The 23,213-nt window shown below is 43.9% G+C and overlaps 1 long non-coding RNA gene across 1 annotated transcript; it reads left to right on the top strand.

Annotated features, from left to right (window-relative positions):
* Positions 1-755: 755 nt before the first annotated feature.
* LOC128407154 (uncharacterized) lies at positions 756-8,759 on the top strand. Its single transcript, XR_008328725.1, has 3 exons — positions 756-866; positions 2,022-2,382; positions 8,185-8,759. It is a non-coding gene; the product is annotated as an uncharacterized LOC128407154 (long non-coding RNA).
* The last annotated feature ends 14,454 nt before the right edge of the window (positions 8,760-23,213 follow it).

Genomic DNA, 23,213 nt, shown 5'->3' with positions numbered 1-23,213 from the left:
GGCAGGAGCTGGGGCAAAGCAACGGGATCTCAATTTGTTGTGCGGATTTGAACTGCCAACCTTCTGATCGGCAAGCCCAAGAGGCTCAGTGGTTTAGACCACAGCGCCACCCACCTCCCTACATGTGAGGGAGTGTAGTGTGGACAAGCAGGCATGCTGTTGCTGCTCCAGTTGCCCTCCATGAGTTGGAGGGCAAACGTCTGAAATAGGGAACCTCCTGTGGTCATGGAGGCTCCCCACACATCTTAGACCCCTGATTCTGCAGGGTGGACAACCTGTAAGAGGGCAGGTTCGCTTCAGAAGTTAGCCCTCCAACTTGTGCATGGCAATAAGAGTTATAATGTGGAGGGGGAGCAACCACACTCATCCCTGCAGGTTTAAGCATTGCAAAGAAATGTTCAGAACATTTCACCATTAAAATGAGTTGCCATGGGGATTTATGGATGCTTCCTTCTTGTGTGCAGATATGATGAGGAGACCTTAGGCAGAGGATGGTCTGATTTAGGGAAGGAAATGGTGCCCCTCAAACTCTGCTCCTGAAATATACTCGGAGTTGAGTGTTGATTTCATGCTCTTTATTTCAGCTCATGGTAAACAGTGAGTGAGTGCTTTCCCCCAAAAACCTCTGGCTATATATACATTATTTACACAATGGGTCCCGCGTGATTGGCTGATTCACTTCCTCCTGGAGCCTGATTGGGCTGCTCCTGCAGGCCAATCAGGTTGCTGATTCACTTCCTCCTGGAGCCGGATTGGGCTGCTCCTGCAGACCAATCAGGTTGCTGCTTTCTAGGATCCTACCTGTCTATTGTTCTAGGATCCAAGCTCAGTACATAACAGCTTCCCTTTTATTCACTGGATTTAAGGTAGGGTTGCCGTATTTCAAACAGTGCAAGTCCAGACAGAAAAGTTGTTGAGCTTTTTTTCTTTGAAGTTTTTGAGCTATTTTTTAAGGGAAATCGCCAAAAATGACACTGCCGACATGGGTTGCCCTTCATCTGGATTTCCCCAGACCTGTTTTTTGTTTTGGCAATTTTCGCCCAGAGATGGCTTCCGCCGGTATTCCAGATATCTTCAGGAAATTCCAGACGTATGGCAACCCTAGTTTAAGGATGCTAGCATAAGGAATGCCTTAAAAGACAGAAGGGATGGGAAGTAACCAATAGCCTCTAGCCTTAGGAGCAGGGATGGCCACAGTACAGCGATATTCTATGTCCTGAACCCCTGACAGCAAGGCAGTATGCCAAGTCCGAGGGTCACTCCACACAAGCAAAGTCCAAAGGCCAGGAAACACAGCCCATGGTCAATCCAAGTAGCCAAATCTGAAGTCCAGTAGGCAGGATACAGTCCAGAATCAATCCAGAAGCAGTCCTGTAGAGGTCCAGGAGCATCGAAGCCCAGGTCCATCAACATGGGCAGTTGAGCCAACAGAGCTCTACTGACTGCAGCATCTGGGCTTGATGAGGCAGGTGATCCTCACCTGTTCTGAGCCAAATCCAGCTGAGGAATCACAGATCTCCTCCCATAGCTACTAAGCCCCACCTGGCCAGCTAGTGAGCTGGGCTGTGGGCCCTCTCCTGCCTCAGCTTTCTGAAGCATCCCTCCAGCTGCTCCCTATGGCTCAGAGCGTGTTTGAGGAGACAGGGAGGCCTCTGGCTCTGGTGATGGGTCCTGCTGCTCTGGTTCCTGTGTGCGCTGACCCCCATCCCCTCACGATCCTCCGTCACCCTGTGCTTCCTTCCCCATCCCCTGCTTGCCCCAATGTGTCCCGGTCCCAGCTCTGCTGGGATCCTCTTCCTCCTCCCCATCATCCTGCCAGTTCATGACATTCTATCACTAGGTTCCCACAAAAGAACAGGGAACTTAAGGCAGAAGTGCTAGGTTCAGTCATGGAATTTCTTCCAAATTTTGGCTGGATATGGCATTTCTCTCCTCCATCCTTTGTCTTGTGGCTCTTCTTTTTGAGATCTTTTTTAAAAATCACAAGACAGCGTGTTTTCCTTTAATCTTCTTGTTCCTAGGCAGTGGTATTTTATTACAGGTATTTGGAAGAAAACATTTGCTTGGTGCAAGAAAAAGCCACAGCCTGACATCCCATAATGCTCCCACGAAAGGTTTAATCTCTCAGCCTGGCAAGGTTTTAGACTGAGCACTAGATGGCACTAGCATATTGGATTCCTACCCAGCAGCAAAATCCATCCTTTCTCCAACACACTGTGTGATAGAAAACACAAATCAACAGCAAAATTGGGGCAGGCGTTTTGAAAAAGAAAAGTGCATTCATTTTCAGCTGCAGCTGATTTAAACTGACTATAATATAATCCCTCTTGCTTCATTCTACCATTTGATGGCAAGGAAAACATTCTTTGTATCTTGGCTAAGGTAAGTGTAGCTATTGCCATCTTAAGATGGGAAATTGGAGGGTGGGGGAAATTGCTCAGAGCATTCTGAAAGCACAGTAATTGTGGTACAAAATTGACGTATATCAGTTTCAAACTATACACCTCACTAAGCTTGGGTACACATTGCTGACTTAAAATTCGGCAAGGTCATTCCCTCCATGGTTGTATTTAAGCTGATTTGCCCATCGTTGTATATGCATCAGCAGAGGTTGGTGTTCGCTAAAGTCACCACCCACTGAATGCCCATACTAGTGGCAAGAGTCTGGGCAGCGATGTCTTTGCCTGATGGAATTGCCTGGTTGGTTTTCCCACCCTGACTCCACTCCCATAAATCCAGAAGGAAAAGGAGTTTCTCCAATGTACACACTCACAGCAACTTGAATCAGGATTGAATAATAATTGAATAATAATTAAATAATAATAATAATAATAATAATAATAATAATAATAATAATAATAATAATAATTTATTATTTATACCCCGCCCATCTGGCTGGGCCTCCCCAGCCACTCTGGGCGGCTTCCATAGAAACCAAAAATACAGTAAAATATCACACGTTAAAAACTTCCCTGAACAGGGCTGCCTTAAGATGTCTTCTGAATGTCAGGTAGTTGTTTATCGCTTTGACATCTGCTGGAAGGGCGTTCCACAGGGCGGGCGCCACTACCGAGAAGGCCCTCTGCCTGGTTCCCTGTAGCTTTGCTTCTCACAATGAGGGAACCGCCAGAAGGCCCTCGGTGCTGGACCTCAGCGTCCGGGCAGAATGATGCCCGGGCAGAATAATAATAATAATAATTTATTATGATACCCCGCTCACCCCAGCCACTCTGGGTGGCTCCCAACAGAATATTAAAAACACCATAAAACATCAAACATTAATCATAGAATCATAGAATCATAGAATCATAGAATCATAGAATCATAGAGTTGGAAGAGACCACAAGGGCCATCGAGTCCAACCCCCTGCCAAGCAGGAAACACCATCAGAGCACTCCTGACATATGGTTGTCAAGCCTCTGCTTAAAGACCTCCAAAGAAGGAGACTCCACCACACTCCTTGGCAGCAAATTCCACTGTCGAACAGCTCTTACTGTCAGGAAGTTCTTCCTAATGTTTAGGTGGAATCTTCTTTCTTGTAGTTTGGATCCATTGCTCCGTGTCCGCTTCTCTGGAGCAGCAGAAAACAACCTTTCTCCCTCCTCTATGTGACATCCTTTTATATATTTGAACATGGCTATCATATCACCCCTTAACCTCCTCTTCTCCAGGCTAAACATGCCCAGCTCCCTTAGCCGTTCCTCATAAGGCATCGTTTCCAGGCCTTTGACCATTTTGGTTGCCCTCCTCTGGACACGTTCCAGTTTGTCAATGTCCTTCTTGAACTGTGGTGCCCAGAACTGGACACAGTACTCCAGGTGAGGTCTGACCAGAGCAGAATACAGTGGCACTATTACTTCCCTTGATCTAGATGCTATACTCCTATTGATGCAGCCCAGAATTGCATTGGCTTTTTTAGCTGCCGCGTCACACTGTTGGCTCATGTCAAGTTTGTGGTCAACCAAGACTCCTAGATCCTTTTCACATGTACTGCTCTCAAGCCAGGTGTCACCCATCTTGTATTTGTGCCTCTCATTTTTTTTGCCCAAGTGCAATACTTTACATTTCTCCCTGTTAAAATTCATCTTGTTTGTTTTGGCCCAGTTCTCTAATCTGTCAAGGTCGTTTTGAAGTGTGTTCCTGTCCTCTGGGGTGTTAGCCACCCCTCCCAGTTTGGTGTCATCTGCAAATTTGATCAGGATGCCCTTGAGTCCATCATCCAAGTCGTTGATAAAGATGTTGAATAAGACCGGGCCCAAGACAGAACCCTGTGGCACCCCACTAGTCACTCTTCTCCAGGATGAAGAGGAACCATTGATGAGCACCCTTTGGGTTCGGTCAGTCAGCCAGTTACAAATCCACTGAGTGGTAGCATAGTCAAGACCGCATTTTACCAGCTTCTTTACAAGAATATCATGGGGCACCTTGTCAAATGCCTTGCTGAAATCAAGGTAGGCTACATCCACTGCGTTCCCTTCATCTACCAGGCTTGTAATTCTGTCAAAAAACGAGATCAGGTTAGTCTGACATGACTTATTTTTCAGAAATCCATGCTGACTATTGGTGATCACAGCATTCCTTTCCAGGTGCTCACAGACTGTTTGCTTAATGATCTGCTCCAGAATCTTCCCTGGTATTGATGTCAGACTGACTGGGCGGTAATTATTTGGGTCCTCTCTTTTCCCCTTTTTGAAAATAGGGACAACATTTGCCCTCCTCCAGTCTGCCGGGACTTCGCCTGTTCTCCAGGAATTCTCAAAGATGACTGCCAGTGGTTCTGAAATCACATCTGCCAGTTCTTTTAATACTCTTGGATGCAGTTCATCTGGCCCTGGAGACTTGAATACATCTAGACTAGCCAAGTATTCTTGTACTATCTCCTTAGTTATTCTGGGCTGTGTTTCCTCTGCTGAATCATTTGCTCCAAATTCTTCAGGTCGGGCATTGTTTCCTTTATCGGAGAAGACTGAGGCAAAGAAGGCATTGAGGAGTTCAGCCCTTTCTGTGTCCCCTGTTTGCATTTCACCATCTTCTCCTCTGAGTGACCCCACTGTTTCTTTGTTCTTCCTTTTGCTACGAACATACCCATAAAAGCCTTTTTTGTTGCTTTTAACCTCTCTAGCAAGCCTGAGTTCATTCTGTGCTTTAGCTTTTCTGACTTTGTGTCTACACGTGCTGGCTATTTGTTTGAATTCCTCTTTGGTGGTTTCCCCCCTTTTCCATTTTTTGTACACATCCTTTTTTAATCTTAACTCAGTTAAAAGTTCTTTAGATAGCCACCCTGGCTTCTTTAGGCACCTTCCATGTTTCCGTCTCATTGGTATTGCCTGAAGTTGTGCTTTTACTATCTCCCTCTTAACAAACTCCCAGCCATCATGAACTCCCTTTCCTTTTAGTATTACTGTCCATGGGATCTCACCCAGCACTTCCCTAAGTTTTATGAAGTCGGCTTTCTTAAAGTCGAGAAATTGAGTCCTAGTATGCTTGGCTGCTCCTTTCCGCTGTATAGTAAACTTCAGAAGAGCATGATCACTCGCGCCTAATGATCCTTCCACTTCTACCCCACTAACCAGGTCATCAACATTGGTTAGGACCAGATCTAAAATGGCTGTTCCTCTTGTAGCTTCTCCCACTTTCTGGACAATGAAGTTGTCTGCAAGGCCAGTGAGGAATCTGTTTGACCTTATGCTCTTGGCTGAGTTTGACATCCAACAAATATCCGGGTAATTGAAGTCCCCCATTACTACTATCTCCCTTCCTTTTGCATGCTTGGCCATCTGTTCCAGGAAGGCATCATCTATGTCCTCCGTTTGGCTTGGGGATCTATAGTAAACTCCCACAATGAGGTCACTGTTATTCTTCTCTCCCTTAATTTTGACCCAAATGCTCTCACTTTGGCTTTGAGGTTCTAAATCTTGGATCTCTTCACAGGTATACACATCCCTGACATATAACGCCACTCCTCCTCCTTTCTTGTCTGGTCTGTTTCTCTGAAATAGATTGTATCCCTCCATTATTACATTCCAATCGTGGGACTTATCCCACCAGGTTTCAGTGATGCCTATTATGTCATATTTAGTTTGCTGTACCAAGAGCTCAAGCTCATCTTGTTTATTTCCCATACTTTGCGCATTAGTGTACAGACATTGAAGTCCATTAATCATTCCCCCGTGTCTCTTATTTAAGGATTTTTTCCTCCCACCACTAGGTCTGCGTGCTGTTTGCTCCATTCGGTCTATGACATTTGGATGATCATCTTCATCAATTGATAGACTCCTACCTTCAGGAGCACTGTCTCCCTCCCCCACATTAGTCAGTTTAAAGCCCTCCTGATGAGGTTTCTGAGATTTTTTGCAAAAACATTCCTACCAACCGTTGTGAGGTGCAGCCCATCGCTTGCCAGAAGTCCATCTTCAAGAAACTGCATTCCGTGATCTAAGAATCCAAACCGTTCCTGTTTACACCATTTGCGAAGCCAGTTGTTCACTTCCACTATTTTTCCCTCTCTCCCTGGGCCACGTCGTTCAACTGGGAGGACAGATGAGATGACAATTTGTGCATTTAATTGCTTCAATTTCCTGCCCAGAGCCTCGTAATCTCTTTTGATCTTCTGGAGGCTATTGCTTGCAGTGTCATTGGTTCCCACATGAACCAAGAGGAAGGGGTATTTGTCAGTGGGTTTTATGATTCCTTGCAGTCGTTCAGTTACATCTTGGATCTTAGCCCCGGGGAGACAGCACACTTCCCGAGACATCTTGTCAGGCCCACAGATCACTGCTTCTGTTCCCCTCAGTAGGGAATCCCCTATCACCACTACACGCCTCCTCTTAGGTCTGGTCGGGGTTCTTCCGTGAGCTGTCCGTTCCAAGGTCGCCTGCACATTCCCTGAAGACTGCCTTTGCTGCTCGTCTTCATATACCTGATCGACTGTAATGAGGGAGAGATCCTCAAATGGAGTCAGCTCTTCGTCTTCCATGCTAGGGGAAAGGACCTCAAAGCGATTGCGTATTTCTAAACAATCAGAGCGAACCCTGGGCCTCCTACTTCTTTGAGTCACGTTTCTCCATATATCTGGCTCCTGTGTTGGTGAACTAGCCTCCTTCTCAGGGGAGTCCCCTGTCTCCTCCTTGGTGGAGACGGTGTGCTCTGTTGCTTCCAAGAAGAGCTCCAGCTCTCTAATTCTTTGGAGCGTAGACAGGGCTGCCTTCAGGTGTCTTCTAAAAGTCAGGTAGTTGTTTATTTCCTTGACATCTGATGGGAGGGTGTTCCACAGGGCAGGCACCACTACTGAGAAGGCCCTCTGCCTGGTTCCCTGTAACCTCACTTCTCGCAGTGAGGGAACCGCCAGAAGGCCTTCGGAGCTGGACCTCTGTCCGGGTTGAACGATGGGAGTGGAGGCACTCCTTCAGGTATACTGAGCCAAGGCTGTTCAGGGCTTTAAATGTCAGCACCAACACTTTGAATTGTGCTGGGAAACTTACTGGGCACCAATGTAGGTCTTCCCGGACCAGTGTTATGTGATCTCAGTGGCCACTCCCAGTCACCAGTCTGGCTGCCGCACTCTGGATTAAAGTTTCCGGATCACCTTCAATGGTAGCCCCACGTAGAGCGCATTGCAGTAGTCCAAGCGGGAGATAACTAGAGCATGCACCACTCTGGCAAGAGTCTGTGGGCAGGTGGAGTCTTCGCCGGCGTACCAGATGGAGCTGGTACTTGGGGAAGCTAAATTGGGGAAAACTGTGTAAAATACAGCATTTCACCAGAAATTATAGGATAGCTCTGGTTCCTGGGACTGATTCAAAAATGGGCATTGGAAGTGCAACAGAGCCTGAGTAAACAGGAAGTAATGTACACACTGCCAAAGATCAACGATCCTCTGCTTCCAAGAGGACAGAGTTATAATGCAACTTCAGGGATTAGGGATCACTTCCCTCCTCCCCTCCCCTGCCTCCAACTTCTTCTCTTTATCTATTCAAAATTCATATCCTGCTGTTCCTCCCTAAGAAACACTATAAAATATAAATGAACAATAGAAAACAGTAAAATATCACAGCAGGCTAGATAACTCCGAGGCCAATTAAAGAAGTTTAACCTTACTTCGTTTATCTAATATGTGCAAGTGTAAAATGTTTTAACACAGAATGAGCCTCTTAACAAATGCCATTTCTCATGTCGTGATTTCAGGAGAGCTGCATCTTTTCCGCCTGAGAACCATCGTTCCCCTACACTGTCTGAATTCAACAAGTTTCCACTGCCAGTTTCCTCTCAATGGCGGAGCTGCTTTTCTGAGTGTTTTGCTGTTTGTGAATATTGCCTGAGCAGCTAGTCATTTTGCAATGCCATTCAGAATTGTGTGTTCCCTTAAAGTTTAGACATCAGAGTGACAGACCTCTGTACAGCAGTACAGCAGGTCTCTGTTGTGAAAAACCTCCAGATACAAGAAACAACCTCCAGATACGAGAAACAGCCTCCTCGCTGCAGATCTCAGAGAGTCTCAACAGCAGGCTAGAGAGCTGGAAGGATCAGAGCAGCTGGCTAGCCCAACAGAGTGATGGCAGTGCAAAAGGAAAAACCCAACCCTCTGGGTTTGTAGAGGGGAAACATGCCACAAGAGGCACCAGCTAACAGAAGCATCAAGGGACCCATCTGGCCTGCAGGCATGAGGCAGACTAAACCAGCATGGCCGCCACTTGAGAAAGGCTGCTTTCGGCCACCCAGAAGGCTCCTATAAAATTCATCAGAGTGTTATTTATATGGCACTCTTCAAATCTTCAAAGTGTTTCATCTGGATCGTCTCAGTTATTGAGATGGTGACTTTCCCCCAGCAACTGGGTGATCACTATGCTAAAGTGAGACACAACACACACACACACACACACACACACACACACACACACACACTTGCTGCAAAGCATCAGGGGTTCAAAGGAAGCACTCGGGCAGCAAAGTTTCAACCCACATACATATCTCAAGACCTAAAGGGTCACCTCTCCCTGTATGGACCAACCTGGACTCTGCGCTTCTCATCTGAAGCCCATCTTTATGTCCCCCACCCCAGAAAGGTTTGGAGGGTAGCTTCAAGAGAATGGGCCTTTTCCGTGCTGGCTCCCATTTGTGGAATGCTCTCCCCAGAGCTGCTTGCCTGGCACCATCACTATGTCTTTAGGCACCAAGCAAAATCATTCCTCTTTACCCAGGCCTATGGCTATTAAATAATCTATGGCCTGTGAAAGTGTGGGGAAGAGGGCTGCTGTTACGATGATTGTTTTACTATCAGGCTGTCTGTCGTTATGTTTTTTATTATGCTTTCTTCACTGACTTTCTGCTGAGGAAACTGAACCCTGGGTAAGCACTTGGAACCCCTAGAGTATCTCACAACTCGGAAATTGGGGTGACATAAACAATCTGTGAATATCTATCTCACCACTGGCTTAACAGTCATTTCATGTCATCAAGTACCTGCCATTCTGTGAGGGAGGGAAAAACTTCACTAATGAATGCTTCTCAGCACCCTTTGTTGTTGTTGTTTAGTCGTTTAGTCGTGTCCGACTCTTCGTGACCCCATGGACCAGAGCACGCCAGGCACTCCTGTCTTCCACTGCCTCCCACAGTTTGGTCAAACTCATGCTGGTAGCTTCAAGAACACTGTCCAACCATCTGGTCCTCTGTTGTCCCCTTCTCCTTGTGCCCTCCATCTTTCCCAACATCAGGGTCTTTTCCAGGGAGCCTTCTCTTCTCATGAGGTGGCCAAAGTATAGGAGCCTCAGCTTCATGATCTGTCCTTCCAGTGAGCACTCAGGGCTGATTTCCTTCAGAATGGATAGGTTTGATCTTCTTATCAAACTACAATTCCCAATATTTTTTGGGTGGTGTGTGCAATGACAAACAAGTGGCAGAAAAACAAAAAAAGCACACCATTGTGCAACTTTGTAAACTAGCTGGACCTTTTGTCTGTGGGCAGTGCAATTTCTTTTGGCATTCAGCAGCCACTGGACATTCCTGTCCTTTACTTTGCAACAATGGAAAACAATGCGCCTTAAAAACAAGCCACTGGTAGCGCTGGTTTTGATTGTACCCTGGGGAAATCTTTTTTTCCTTTTTTCAATTCGTTCCCCACCCGCTACAAAGTATTCTCAAAGCAGCTCTCAAATGTCAAGCAGATGACATTCGAGTTTATCAAAATCCATACCATACTGTTGCATTTTAGAAAGTGCCTTCAGCAGCTGGTGAAATCTCTCTAGCAAAAAATAAAAAAAAAACCAAAGTAGCAGAGGATTCTCTATGACATCACTTTTGCCGACTGCCATCTGCAACCAGCACACATGTTAGCCTACAGCTGTTTCTAAGACATTAATCCTGCCGACAGGGCTGCTGAGATATGGCTGCAGTTAGTGTCTCTTGGTACCCATGGGGCAGGAAACATAATTCTAAATTTCATTTCCCTTACTGTGATGAATATATTCTCTCTCTCTCTCAGTGTCTCTCTGTGTGTGTGTCTGTTGAGAGACAGGGTAACAGAGAGAGCGTTAATTTTGCTGCATATCATGAAGATATTTTTTCACACTTACAGGTAAGAGTTACATAAGTAGCTATAATCTGCAGGAAAATGAACAGCCCCATGAGATAAATATTATTTTCCCTCTAGGCAATGGTAACTATCCTGATTCTACAGTGCCATTGCTCCCCCCCCCAAAAAAAAAACCCAGAGAGACACACTGTCTGACTTTGTGCAGTATTAAAATCTGTGTAACTGAGTCCTCTTGAACTGAGCATCATTGAAAAGTTAAACACTGTTCAGATAAAGCCAGCTGAGTTGTTTGTTTTGTTTTAAGATGCTTTTCCTAGCTTTCCATGGGGGTCACAGCACAAATGAAGCATTTCCCACCCCATCATTATCTGAGATAGGAGCAGGGTTTCTTGTCTACCCCCCATCTGTGTGTTCCCTTCTCATGGATCTCAGTCTGCTCACTGAATGGGATCAGATTATTCGGTTCAGCAATGACCTCACATTTCCTTTTGCTGATTGTAATTTTCTCCACCGATGGGATGATATAGCAGAAACGTCGCAAACCCCGATTTTTAGACAAGTCATTGGCCTCTCCTCTCCTTTCTTTTCTGGGCATCTTCCAAACCTTGTATAATATCAGGAAAAAGGAAACTGAATGCTGATGTGACTTGTCAGATAAAAGCAAAGTGTTGCGTCCGCACTGCTTTCATTTCCCAAACTGCTTGCCGTTCCAGTCTGTGGGGCTTTGCAAATGGTGAGCGGATGACGCTGCCCTTGGATCGTACACTCTACCTGAGTCTCTTTCCTAATGCTTTGATCCTCTTTCCTGGCCACTATATTCCTGTACCAAGCAACTTCCTTTAGCATTTCCTCATTGCTGAGGCTCTGTCCCAGGTGTTGATTTCTCCCCGTTTTTGTATAGCCACTTTATTCAGGTTGGTGGCATTTTGCTTCCCACAGACGCATTTCAAACAAGTGATGGCATCACTTTTCTGAAGGTGTCCCCCCCACCCTGCTCAAAACCAGATTCAAGCACCTCAAATCCTTTCTTCTCAAAAGCTCTATAAAGTCTGGGGTCCTTTTGGTTCTGCATGGCAAACAGAAACTGAGCAGGAAGACCGAAGACTCTCACATTCATTGAAAATTTTATGGAGATGGTTGTTGTTGTTTAGTCGTTTAGTCATGTCCGACTCTTCGTGACCCCATGGACCAGAGCACGCCAGGCACTCCTGTCTTCCACTGCCTCCCGCAGTATAGTAGCTTCGAGAACACTGTCCAACCATCTCATCCTCTGTCGCCCCCTTCTCCTTGTGCCCTCTATCTTTCCCAACATCAGGGTCTTTTCCAGGGAGTCTTCTCTTCTCATGAGGTGGCCAAAGTATTAGATCCTCAGCTACACAATTTGTCCTTCCAGTGAGCACTCAGGGCTGATTTCCTTAAGAATGGATAGGTTTGATGTCCATGGAGTTTTCTTGGCAGGGATACTGGAGTGGCTTGCCGGTTCCTCCTCCAGGTGGTTCACGTTTGGTCAAAACTCTCCACTATGACCTGTCCATCTTGGGTGGCCCTGCGCGGCATAGCTCATAGCTTCTCTGAGTTATTCAAGCACCTTCACAAGGCAGTGGAGATACATCCTCATATGAATGTGGCAAATCGTAGAATCATAGAGTTGGAAGAGACCACAAGGGCCATCGAGTCCAACCCCCTGCCAAGCAGGAAACACCATCAGAGCACTCCTGACATATGGTTGTCAAGCCTCTGCTTAAAGACCTCCAAAGAAGGAGACTCCACCACACTCCTTGGCAGCAAATTCCACTGTCAAACAGCTCTTACTGTCAGGAAGTTCTTCCTAATGTTTAGGTGGAATCTTCTTTCCTGCAGTTTGGATCCATTGCTCCATGTCCGCTTCTCTGGAGCAGCAGAAAACAACCTTTCTCCCTCCTCTATGTGACATCCTTTTATATATTTGAACATGGCTATCATATCACCCCTTAACCTCCTTTTCTCCAGGCTAAACATGCCCAGCTCCCTTAGCCGTTCCTCATAAGACATCGTTTCCAGGTCTTTGACCATTTTGGTTGCCCTCCTCTGGACACGTTCCAGTTTGTCAGTGTCCTTCTTGAACTGTGGTGCCCAGAACTGGACACAGTACTCCAGGTGAGGTCTGACCAGAGCAGAATACAGTGGCACTATTACTTCCCTTGATCTAGATGCTATACTCCTATTGATGCAGCCCAGAATTGCATTGGCTTTTTTAGCTGCCGCGTCACACTGTTGGCTCATGTCAAGTTTGTGGTCAACCAAGACTCCTAGATCCTTTTCACATGTACTGCTCTCAAGCCAGGTGTCACCCATCTTGTATTTGTGCCTCTCATTTTTTTTGCCCAAGTGCAATACTTTACATTTTTCCCTGTTAAAATTCATCTTGTTTGTTTTGGCCCAGTTCTCCAATCTATCAAGGTCGTTTTGAAGTGTGATCCTGTCCTCTGGGGTGTTAGCCACCCCTCCCAGTTTGGTGTCATCTGCAAATTTGATCAGGATGCCCTTGAGTCCATCATCCAAGTCGTTGATAAAGATGTTGAATAAGACCGGGCCCAAGACAGAACCCTGTGGCACCCCACTAGTCACTCTTCTCCAGGATGAAGAGGAACCATTGATGAGAACCCTTTGGGTTCGGTCAGTCAGCCAGTTACAAATCCACTGAGTGGTAGCAAAGTCAAGACCGCATTTTACCAGCTTCTTTACAAGAATATCATGGGGCACCTTGTCAAATGCCTTGCTGAAATCAAGGTAGGCTACACCCAGATTCAATGATGTTCGAATGCTGGATTCCACCGTGACCCATCCTGTAAGCTAACTGTGGGGAGCTTTTCACACACACATTCCTTGTGTTGTTCCTTTCTTTCGAAATGCACATGTCCACACATAAGCCAAGGATCATAAATTGGGCCACAATATAGCTCCCCGACCGAACCTCAGCTTGACCAGGAGATGTAGCTGAAACCACAGACTCAGTACTCAGGTCTGCCAGAATGAAAAGTGTGTGTATACACACATGCCGTGTATGCGCAATCTATTCCCGAGAAAACCTACTGCAGCATATTGGATTTCACACACACACCCCGAATGTTAACCTTTTCCTATGTCTGAAAGAGAGGAAAACAACTTTGAACGCGTCTGCTACCCTTTGTACTGAGATCAGATGCATCAAAGGCTTTGTAGTTCCAGCAGTCAATGCAAAGGATGAAAGTTTCGCCTGTGCATATAAATTGGCTGGACTCTTGGTTTGGCTAGAGTTGCTGCCAGAAGTCTGAAAGCACATGATGTTTTTGTTTCTAAATCAGCATTCCTTGGCACCTCTTCTGGGTTTGTGTAATTTCTAGTAAAATGATGAAGGGTTTAAATTAAAGCATCGCCCTATGAAGAAAAGTTATGAACTTATCAACAGTGTGGAAAGAGGGAGGGAGGGGAGCCCCTCTTCATTCCCCTTCCTTTCCTCTCTTATTTGGTGATTGGCGTATATATAGTAAAGGTAAAGGTACCCCTGACCGTTAGGTCCAGTCGCGGACGACTCTGGGGTTGCGTGCTCATCTCGCTCTATAGGCCGAGGGAGCCGGTGTTTGTCCACAGACAGCTTCCAGCTCAGGTGGCCAGCATGACTAAGCCGCTTCTGGCAAACCAGAGCAGCGCACGGAAATGCCGTTTACCTTCCCGCTAGAGCGGTACCTATTTATCTACTTGCACTTTGACGTGCTTTCGAACTGCTAGGGGGGCAGGAGCTAGGACTGAGCAACGGGAGCTCACCCCATTGCGGGGATTCGAACCACCAACATTCTGATCGGCAAGCCCTAGGCTCTGTGGTTTAGACCACAGCACCACAAGCGTCCCCTGTGTATATATGGTACTAAGGTTATTTTGAACCTTACAAACTTATTCAACAGAAACTGGAAATAAGAAATACTGTGTGGGGATGTTTTCCCCTTCGCCTGTAGAAGTTGTTGACCTTTGGCTTCATCCAATGATGCTGACGCAGCTTAGTGCAGGGGTTGCCAACCTAGCGCCCACAAAGGCCTTCATTGGCACCCCTGGAATGAACCAGAATCCTCAGATTCCCAGCTCTCTCTCTTTAAAAAGTAAGCTTCTAACATTTTTAGAACCTGTGATATAGGGCAAAAGTACTGATAACTTTCTTCCATTTTTTTAAAAAAAGAAATCAGCCTGCTCTATCCTTTCAGTGTTTTACTTTGCCTGCTTCCCAAGGAAATATTGTTCCCTGAAAAAATAAATCCTGCAGACACCTAGCTGTGAGAGAGGGGGAGCATCGTTTGGGGAGCATCGTTTGGGAGAGAGGGGGAACGACGGGGTTTTGTGACAGAGCGGGAGGAAGGTACAGAGTGTGGTTTGTGAGAAAGGGAGAGGTGTGTTTGGGAGGAGAGGGAGAGGTGTTTATCTGAAATGTGTGTATATGAGTGAAGGAGGGAGAGATGCATGTGTTTCTGTGCTCTGTATATGTGTGGTTAGCATGTGCGCAAAAGGGGGGCACTTTGAATATTTTTCCTGGTACAGTGGTACCTCAGGTTAAGAACTTAATTCGTTCCGGAGGTCTGTTCTTAAGCTGAAACTGTTCTTAACCTGAAGCACCACTTTAGCTAATGGGGCCTCCCGCTGCCACTGCGCCGCCGGAGCACGATTCCTGTTCTCATCCTGAAGCAAAGTTCTTTACCCAAGGTACTATTTCTGGGTCAGCGGAGTCTGTAACCTGAAGCGTATGTTACCTGAGGTACCACTGTAGTAATGTTCCTGCTTGTTATTAGATAGCAATAGCATTATTGTGTATGCCTGGGAAACCCACGTTGTGTGAACTCCACAATATTGAAATCAGCAGGGTGACTATTTCCTCTCTCGTTTTGTGTTATGCCACCCGCCCCCCCTCCCATGGCAGCCATGTTGTGTTATGCCATGCCCCCCCCAAGAGAGACATTTTGTGACTGGCGCCCACAGCATTTTCTCCAATTTAAAAATGTGCCCTGTGTTCCTAAAGCTTTGGCAATCCCAGTCTCATGCTTCTTTAAACAGCATAATTCTTTAAGAGAATTAGCTACCAAAATATATGATTATGGCTATCTACTTTGATGGTTTTGAAAAAATATTGGAAAGATCTATGGTTGGGGGGGGGGAACCCTATCAAAACAGCTGTTTATTCACGATAGCTACATGTAACCTCTTTGTACAATAGCAACATAGCTCTGATTCTCAAGATAAGTCTCTATTTTTATGGGGGCTGGGGTTTTCTTTTTTGCATTTTTCCTGTAGAAATAAAGAAGATTGACTTTCCAACACATATCAAGTGGGGGGGAAAGATTCCCACCAACCCAGCCATCAGCTTTCTGAAACAATGTCAGATCTGCACTCATCACAGCTCTGCCTCTTGCAAGATGATGTGCAAAGGGAAATACAAAGCTGGCTTATGCTCAGGAAACATCTGGCCAAACTTTTAATTCTCAAGCAGGTCACTGGCCATTCTCGGAGCCGATGGAACAGCAAAGTGTGGGAAGACAGGAGTATAGCCTAGCAGACAGCTATGGAACGGAAAGAAGTATTAGGAAATGTCTTCTTGCTGGTTGATTTTCTAAGGATTTGCTTCCAAACTGTAGCATGTGGTCATAATTTTGAGCTTCCGATGGAAGAAATTACATTGTGCACAACATTTCAAAACTAGCTACCAGCAGAATTGTCTCGATGAACACTGCTTTGAACATCAACGGGACTGGTGGTTTGCAAACTTTCAGTGTAACTGACTATTTGTTTTCTCAATATGGTTATTGTGCTATGTTTATCTGATAGAATAGTTTCAATAATAATGATGATAATAATGATGATGATGATGATAGCTAGCCACACAATGAATATGAGGCAGATCTCTGCTGAGTTGGTAAAGAAGTGTCTCTTGTAGGGGGTGTTTTATTGATATTAATCTTTGCGTTCGCAGAAGGGTTGATTTGGGGGTGGGGGGGACGACAAATCTCCCAAACAAGCCATGGGTTAAAATTAATTACTGGATTTATTGATAAACGTATACATGTACCAAAGTTGACCGGAAAATGAGATTAGTGGAATATGCAAAACATAAAGCAGGCCTCCACTGCGTGTCACCCATAAAGCCAAACACAGCACACCAGGCACAAATGGCGGCTCAATAAAATCCTGTTTTGTTTTGGCTGCCTGCCTAGGACTGGGGGAAGGGGCAGGTACCAAGCACTTGGCAGGCCAATGCATGGCTGATGGGTTGAATTTGGCTTGGCAAACTGACTCATTGTTACAGATACATATTCATACATCTTCATTCAATACGGAAGTTTGCTGTACCCATTGCCAGGATGCAGTGCCTACTTTTGCTATACTGCACAGACCTGAGATTGTTCATAGAGGAAACTTTCTCCTCCAGTTTTTTTTTTCAAGGTTAAGGGGACCGCATAGAACTGTTTCTGTTAAGCGAAGTTTAGAATTATGCTACAACTAAGAGCTATTGGTCCTACCGCCTGTCGCCAGTCCTTTCATTTTTTTTTTTTAAATATTTTTATTAAACCGTTTTTAAAACCATACAAACAAAACATACATAAACAAACAAAAGACAGAAACAAAACAAAAAACAAGTACCATTTCATATCCTAATTTCTTAAACCTTTCTTCCTCGACTTCCTCATGCCTCCCATTTCTGTATTCCAAATTCTAATCAATTACTCAGCAAATCTTCTCTTATTTTACTTTAAATTTAAGCTAATCATCCTTATTCTTTGTCTTAACCATTGCTAATAGTAACCATTTACTTTCCAGTCCAACATCATTCTAACTGTCATTAATTTTATAGTGTTTCTTTAGATAGTCCTTAAACTTTTTCCATTCTTCTTCCGCTGCTTCTCTTCCCTGGTTTCGGATTCTGCTCGTCATTTCTGCCAGGCCCATGTAGTCAATCACCTTCATCTGCCATTCTTCCAGAGTGGGTAACTCTTGTGTCTTCCAGTACTTTGCAATGAGTATTCTAGCTGCTGTTGTAGCATACATAAAGAAAGTTATATCCGTCTTTAACACCCCTTGGCCGACAATACCCAAGAGAAAGGCCTCTGGTTTCTTGGGAAAGGTATATTTAAATACCTTTTTCAGTTCATTATAGATCATTTCCCAGAATGCCTTAATCTTCGGGCACGTCCACCAGAGGTGAAAGAATGTACCTTCCTTTTCCTTACATTTCCAACATTTATTATCAGGCAAATGGTAAATCTTTGCAAGCTTGGCTGGGGTTATGTACCACCTGTAAATCATTTTCATAATATTTTCTCTTAAGGCATTACATGCCGTAAATTTCATCCCGGTGGTCCACAACTTTTCCCAGTCAGCAAACAAAATATTATGACCAATGTCCTGAGCCCATTTAATCATAGTTGATTTAACCATTTCATCTTGTGTATTCCATTTCAGCAGCAAATTGTACATTTTTGACAAATTCTTAGTACTGGATTCTAACAGTTCAGTCTCCAATTTTGATTTTTCCACCTGGAAGCCAATTTTACTGTCCAATTTAAACACTTCATTTATTTGGTGATAGTGCAACCAATCTCTCACCTTCCCTTTTAATTTCTCAAAACTCTGCAATCTCAGTTTGTCCCCTTCCTTTTCCAAAATTTCCCAATATCTTGGCCACTTCGACTCCATATTTAACTTTTTAACTGCCTTGGCTTCCATTGGCGACAACCACCTTGGGGTTTTGTTCTCCAGCAAATCTTTATATCTGACCCAAACATTTAATAGTGCTTTTCTGACAATATGGTTTTTAAAACTTTTATGTGCTTTAACCTTGTCATACCACAAATATGCATGCCACCCAAAAATATTGTTAAAACCTTCCAAATCCAGAATGTCTGTGTTTTCAAGAAGCAGCCAATCTTTTAGCCAGCAGAAAGCTGCCGCTTCATAGTACAGTTTAAAGTCTGGCAGGGCAAACCCCCCTCTTTCCTTTGAATCCGTTAATATCTTAAATTTAATTCTGGGCTTCTTGCCCTGCCAGACAAATTTAGATATGTCTTTCTGCCACTTCTTGAAACAGTCCATTTTATCCATTATTTGTAATGCTTGGAACAAAAACAACATTCTTGGCAATACATTCATTTTTATAACTGCAATTCGACCTAACAAGGAAAGCTTCAAGTTTGACCAAATCTCCAAATCTTTTTTCACCTCTATCCAAGTTTTTTCATAATTATCTTTAAATAGGTTCACATTCTTAGCTGTCATATTTATACCCAAGTATTTCACTTTTTTAACCACAGTCAACCCCGTCTCATTCTGAAACCTTTCTTTTTCAACCTGTGTTAAATTTTTCTCCAATACCTTAGTCTTTAACTTATTCAATTTAAATCCTGCCATTTGACCAAACTCTTGAATTATTTCCAAAACTCTTTTCGTGCTAGCTTCTGGCTCTTGTAATGTAAGTACTAGGTCATCTGCAAATGCTCTCAATTTGTACTGTTTAGCTCCGACCTGAATCCCTTTCACCAACTGGTCCCTCCTAATCATATTAAGCAAAACCTCCAGGACCGATATAAAAAGTAGTGGGGAGATAGGACACCCCTGACGTGTCCCTTTTTCAATCTTGAACTCTTCTGTAACCACATTGTTTACAATTAATTTTGCTTTCTGTTCAGAGTATATTGCACCTATACCATTTTCAAACCCTTGGCCTACCCCCATCCCTCGGAGGTTCCTCAACATGAAACTCCAAGATATATTGTCAAAGGCTTTCTCGGCGTCCACAAATATCAAAACAGCCTTAGTGTTTATATTCACTTCCAACTTCTCCAAAATGTCAATTATATTCCTTACATTGTCCGACAAATGCCTTTTCGGGAGAAAGCCCGCTTGGTCCCCATGAATCTCCTCCATCAAAACTCTTTTCAGTCTCTTTGCTAAAATATCAGCAAAGATTTTGTAATCCACATTTAGTAACGAGATGGGTCGGTAGTTCTTAAGTTGGGTCTTTTCAGCCTCTGTCTTTGGTATAAGTGTAATGTAGGCCTCCCTCCACGTATCGGGTGCCTTCCTCCCCTCAATGATCTCGTTGCAGACTTCCTTCAAAGGTTGTATCAGCTCTTCCTTCAAAACTTTGTAATATTTGGAAGTCAATCCATCCGGTCCAGGTGATTTGCCCAACGTCATACTTTGAATGGCATCTTCTATTTCCTGTGCTGATATCTCCTGGTTCAAAATTGTCTTACTTTCCTGCGAAATCTTTTTCAGCCCATTTTTCTCGAGGAATTGTTGTATGTCCATTTCTTTCTGCGGCCCTTGTGTGTACAGTTGTCTAAAGTAGCTCTGAAAACAGTTCCTAATTTCCACTGGGCTACAAATGTTCTTTCCCTCCACTTCTATGTTTGTTACCGTGTTGAGTTTTTGTCTCTTCTTTATTTGCCAAGCCAGTAACTTGCCACATTTATCAGCAGATTCAAAAGTCTTTTGTCTCATTTGTTTAATTTTCCATTCTATTTCTTGATTCATCAGTTCCATGTATTGTGTTTGATACAATTTAATTTCTCTTAAAATCTCTTGCGATTTTGGCTTCAATCTTAATTTCCTTTCCCCTTCTTTTATCTTTTCCAATATTTTCTCTTTCCTCTCGTTTTGCTTTCTTTTCTTTAATGTATTTTGTTGTATCAAAAACCCTCTCATCACGGCTTTACTTGCGTCCCATACTATTCTTTTTTCTACTTTAGTCCTTAAGTTGATTTCAAAATAATCTTTCAAAGTCTTTTGGGCCTTCTTACAAATCTCCTCGTCTCTAAATAAGGTGTCATTCATTCTCCATCTGAAGGAGCCAGTTGTTGTTTGCTTCATCACCATCTTTACTGCGTTATGGTCGGAGAAGGTTTTTGGGCAGATTTCCACTTTCTTTATATTCGACGCCATACTGCTAGTCACCCAAATTTGGTCAATCCGTGTCCATGTCATTTTGGCTTCAGAAAAGAAGGTTCCCTCTCTTTCTAGTGGGTGTTTTGTTCTCCAAATGTCAATCAAATCCATGTTGTCAGTCATTTCAAAAAAAGTTTTTGGTAGTCTTCCGTCTTTTGTAACTACCTGTCTTTGTGCTTTGTCCATATTTGTTGAAACTACTCCATTCATGTCACCCATCATAATTAAATTATGATCCATATAGTCCATCAAAATCTCATGCAACTTCTTAAAGAATTCAGCTTTCCCTTCATTTGGTGCGTAGATTCCCACTATCAAAAAATTTTCTCCTTGAAATTGAATTTCAATTGCCAAATATCTTCCTTGATCATCTTTAAAAATTTGTTTCGGTTGCAAATTTTCCTTTGCATAGATCACCACTCCTCTCTTTTTTACCCTGTCTGAAGATATAAATTCTTGTCCCAATCTTTTGTTTATTAATAATTTTCTGTGTGCTCTTGTCACATGAGTCTCTTGTAGGCAAATCAAGTCCAATTGGTCTTTCTTTAAAGCATGAAATATATTTTTTCTTTTTCTGGGAATATTTAAACCGTTACAGTTCCAGGTTAGAAGTTGCAAAGCCATGATGGGGTTATTGACTTCCTCCTACAGCTCCCAGTTGTTGTTCGTCTTTTGTCGATGGTTCCGTATCCGTATCTAGTGGTCCCTTGCTTGAAGGGTGTCCTTGTCCTGGAAACGTCTCTTTCTGTAGGTCTTCTTCGTGTTCTCCTAAGAACTTGTCTTTATCACTCACTGTCTTTATTCTTCTTTTCTTCCCCTTGTATTTAAAAGACAAGCCTTGGGGAAACTCCCACCTGAATGGTATGTAGTTCCTTCTCAGTAGTGTCACCAAGTCCTTATACAAACCTCTTGCATCCAAAATACTTTTGGGAATGTCTTTAAAAATCTCAATGTGGAAATCTTCAATTCGAAGGGTTGTTTGATAATGCAGGTTCAGTATTTTGTCTCTCTCCTCCTTTGATCTTAAAGTTATCAAGCAATCTCTGGGTCTGTTCTTCCTCTGCCTTATTCCCAGTCTAAATGCACTCTCTATCTTAAATTCTTCCTTATCCAGCTCCTGCTTCCAAAAGTCAGAGAATTCTTTTGTCAAGTAATCCACCAAGTTGTCACCTTCCTTTTCCGGCACAAGTCTGATCCTTAAGTTTTTCTCCTTGCGTTGCATATCCTGCATAGAGAGTGCCAGTTCATACTCATCTAGTTTCTTATACACCGGTGGAAATTTTTCCTCGGCAGCAGTTGCAATTTCCTTAGCTTCCTCAGCTATCTTTCGTGTTGTGGATGAATCTTCCAGTAGTTTCCCAATTGCTTCTGCATTAGAGTTCACTTTGTTCCCGAGGTCAGTTATACTTTTAGTATTTAAATCAATTTTCCCAGAGATTTCTTCAATTTTCTTATTTGTTTCAGCGCCTTGCTTCTTTAGTTCCTCCAAAGAGTCATTTATTTTCCCCAATGCCTTTGCAAATGCTTCTTCTGAAGACATTATTTTCACTTTTGCCTTTGTGACAGCTGCAGTTCCAGAGGCCCCTGATACAGAGGCCCTTCTTTGCATAGAAAGATCGACTTTGTATTGTCTACCAGATCTCAAAGTTGTTTCTTGTAAGTCCTCTTTCTGTTTACCATCTGCCATAACAAAGTCTTTCGCTCAAGGTCATTCCCACACTCTTAAGCTGTCAGAAAAATTTTTTTCTCAAGTTTTAAGCTCCACTTGTTGCTGAAACTATTCACAAATCCTCTAGAGGGCGTAAAGTCAGTTCTTTACCTTCAAATTGTTCCCACACTTCTAAAAAACAAAAGCCCTCTTAGTCCCTTTCAGTTATTCTTTTTCCTTTATAAAAGATCCAAGTCAATAGTATCCTGCAAATAACTTACTGTGTAACAAAATAAGATGTTTCAAGTTGAGAGTAGCCAAAGTCTATGTTGCAGTTACTTTTTAGCCTTCTTGTAGCGACAGTCCTTAGCCGGTTCCTTTTCTCCGGCAGTCCGACCCCCAGGTAAAGGAGCAGCGGTAAACAGTTCAATTTCTTTTAAAACAGGCAGAAAATCACTTTAGAGTCTTCTTCCCCCCCCCTTCTGCCTTCGGGGGAGGGAGTTCTTTGCTTGGTGGTAGATTTCTTAGTTCGCAAAACTCTCCTGTCAGAAAGTTACAGCTTAAATGTCTTTCGCTTTGATCTTGCTACAGAACGGAAAGCAGACTTCCTTTTTGGTGCTTGTCCGTCTCGGTGCCCAATTTCTTTAATTTTAACGTCCAATTGTATTTTAAAGTTCAATCCTACTCACGGAAAGTTGCTCTTTTTGATCCAAATTCACCGGAAGAAGTCAGCGCTCTCCGCTAATGGCGACGCGGCTTCACTTCGCAGGCTGGGTAGAAGCGACTCTCAGCACCGCTCCACACACCCTCCGCTGTTCCGTAGCCTTTAGAAAGGCTATTTCACAACGTCGGGGGGGCGCAAAGGTGCCCGCCGAGTCTCCAGTTCACAGGCTACGCGCCTGTGATTTTTGAGGGTCCCCGCTCCGCCGTGGCTGCAGGACCCGAACCCACGAAGCAGATCTCTCCCGGAGCTCCGGGAGAAATCCGCCATTAAGCGCTTGTCGCCAGTCCTTTCAATCTAGTTAATAATGTGTATGTCAGAGCCCTCAGTTAAGGACAAAAAAAAAAAACATGCTGAGACTTGTGCTGTTACTTTAG

This window comes from Podarcis raffonei, chromosome 2, assembly GCF_027172205.1.
Source record: "Podarcis raffonei isolate rPodRaf1 chromosome 2, rPodRaf1.pri, whole genome shotgun sequence".
Classification (NCBI taxonomy): Eukaryota; Metazoa; Chordata; class Lepidosauria; order Squamata; family Lacertidae; genus Podarcis; species Podarcis raffonei.
Note: the sequence above shows the minus strand (reverse complement) of the source record. Positions and strands in the feature narration are given on the sequence as shown.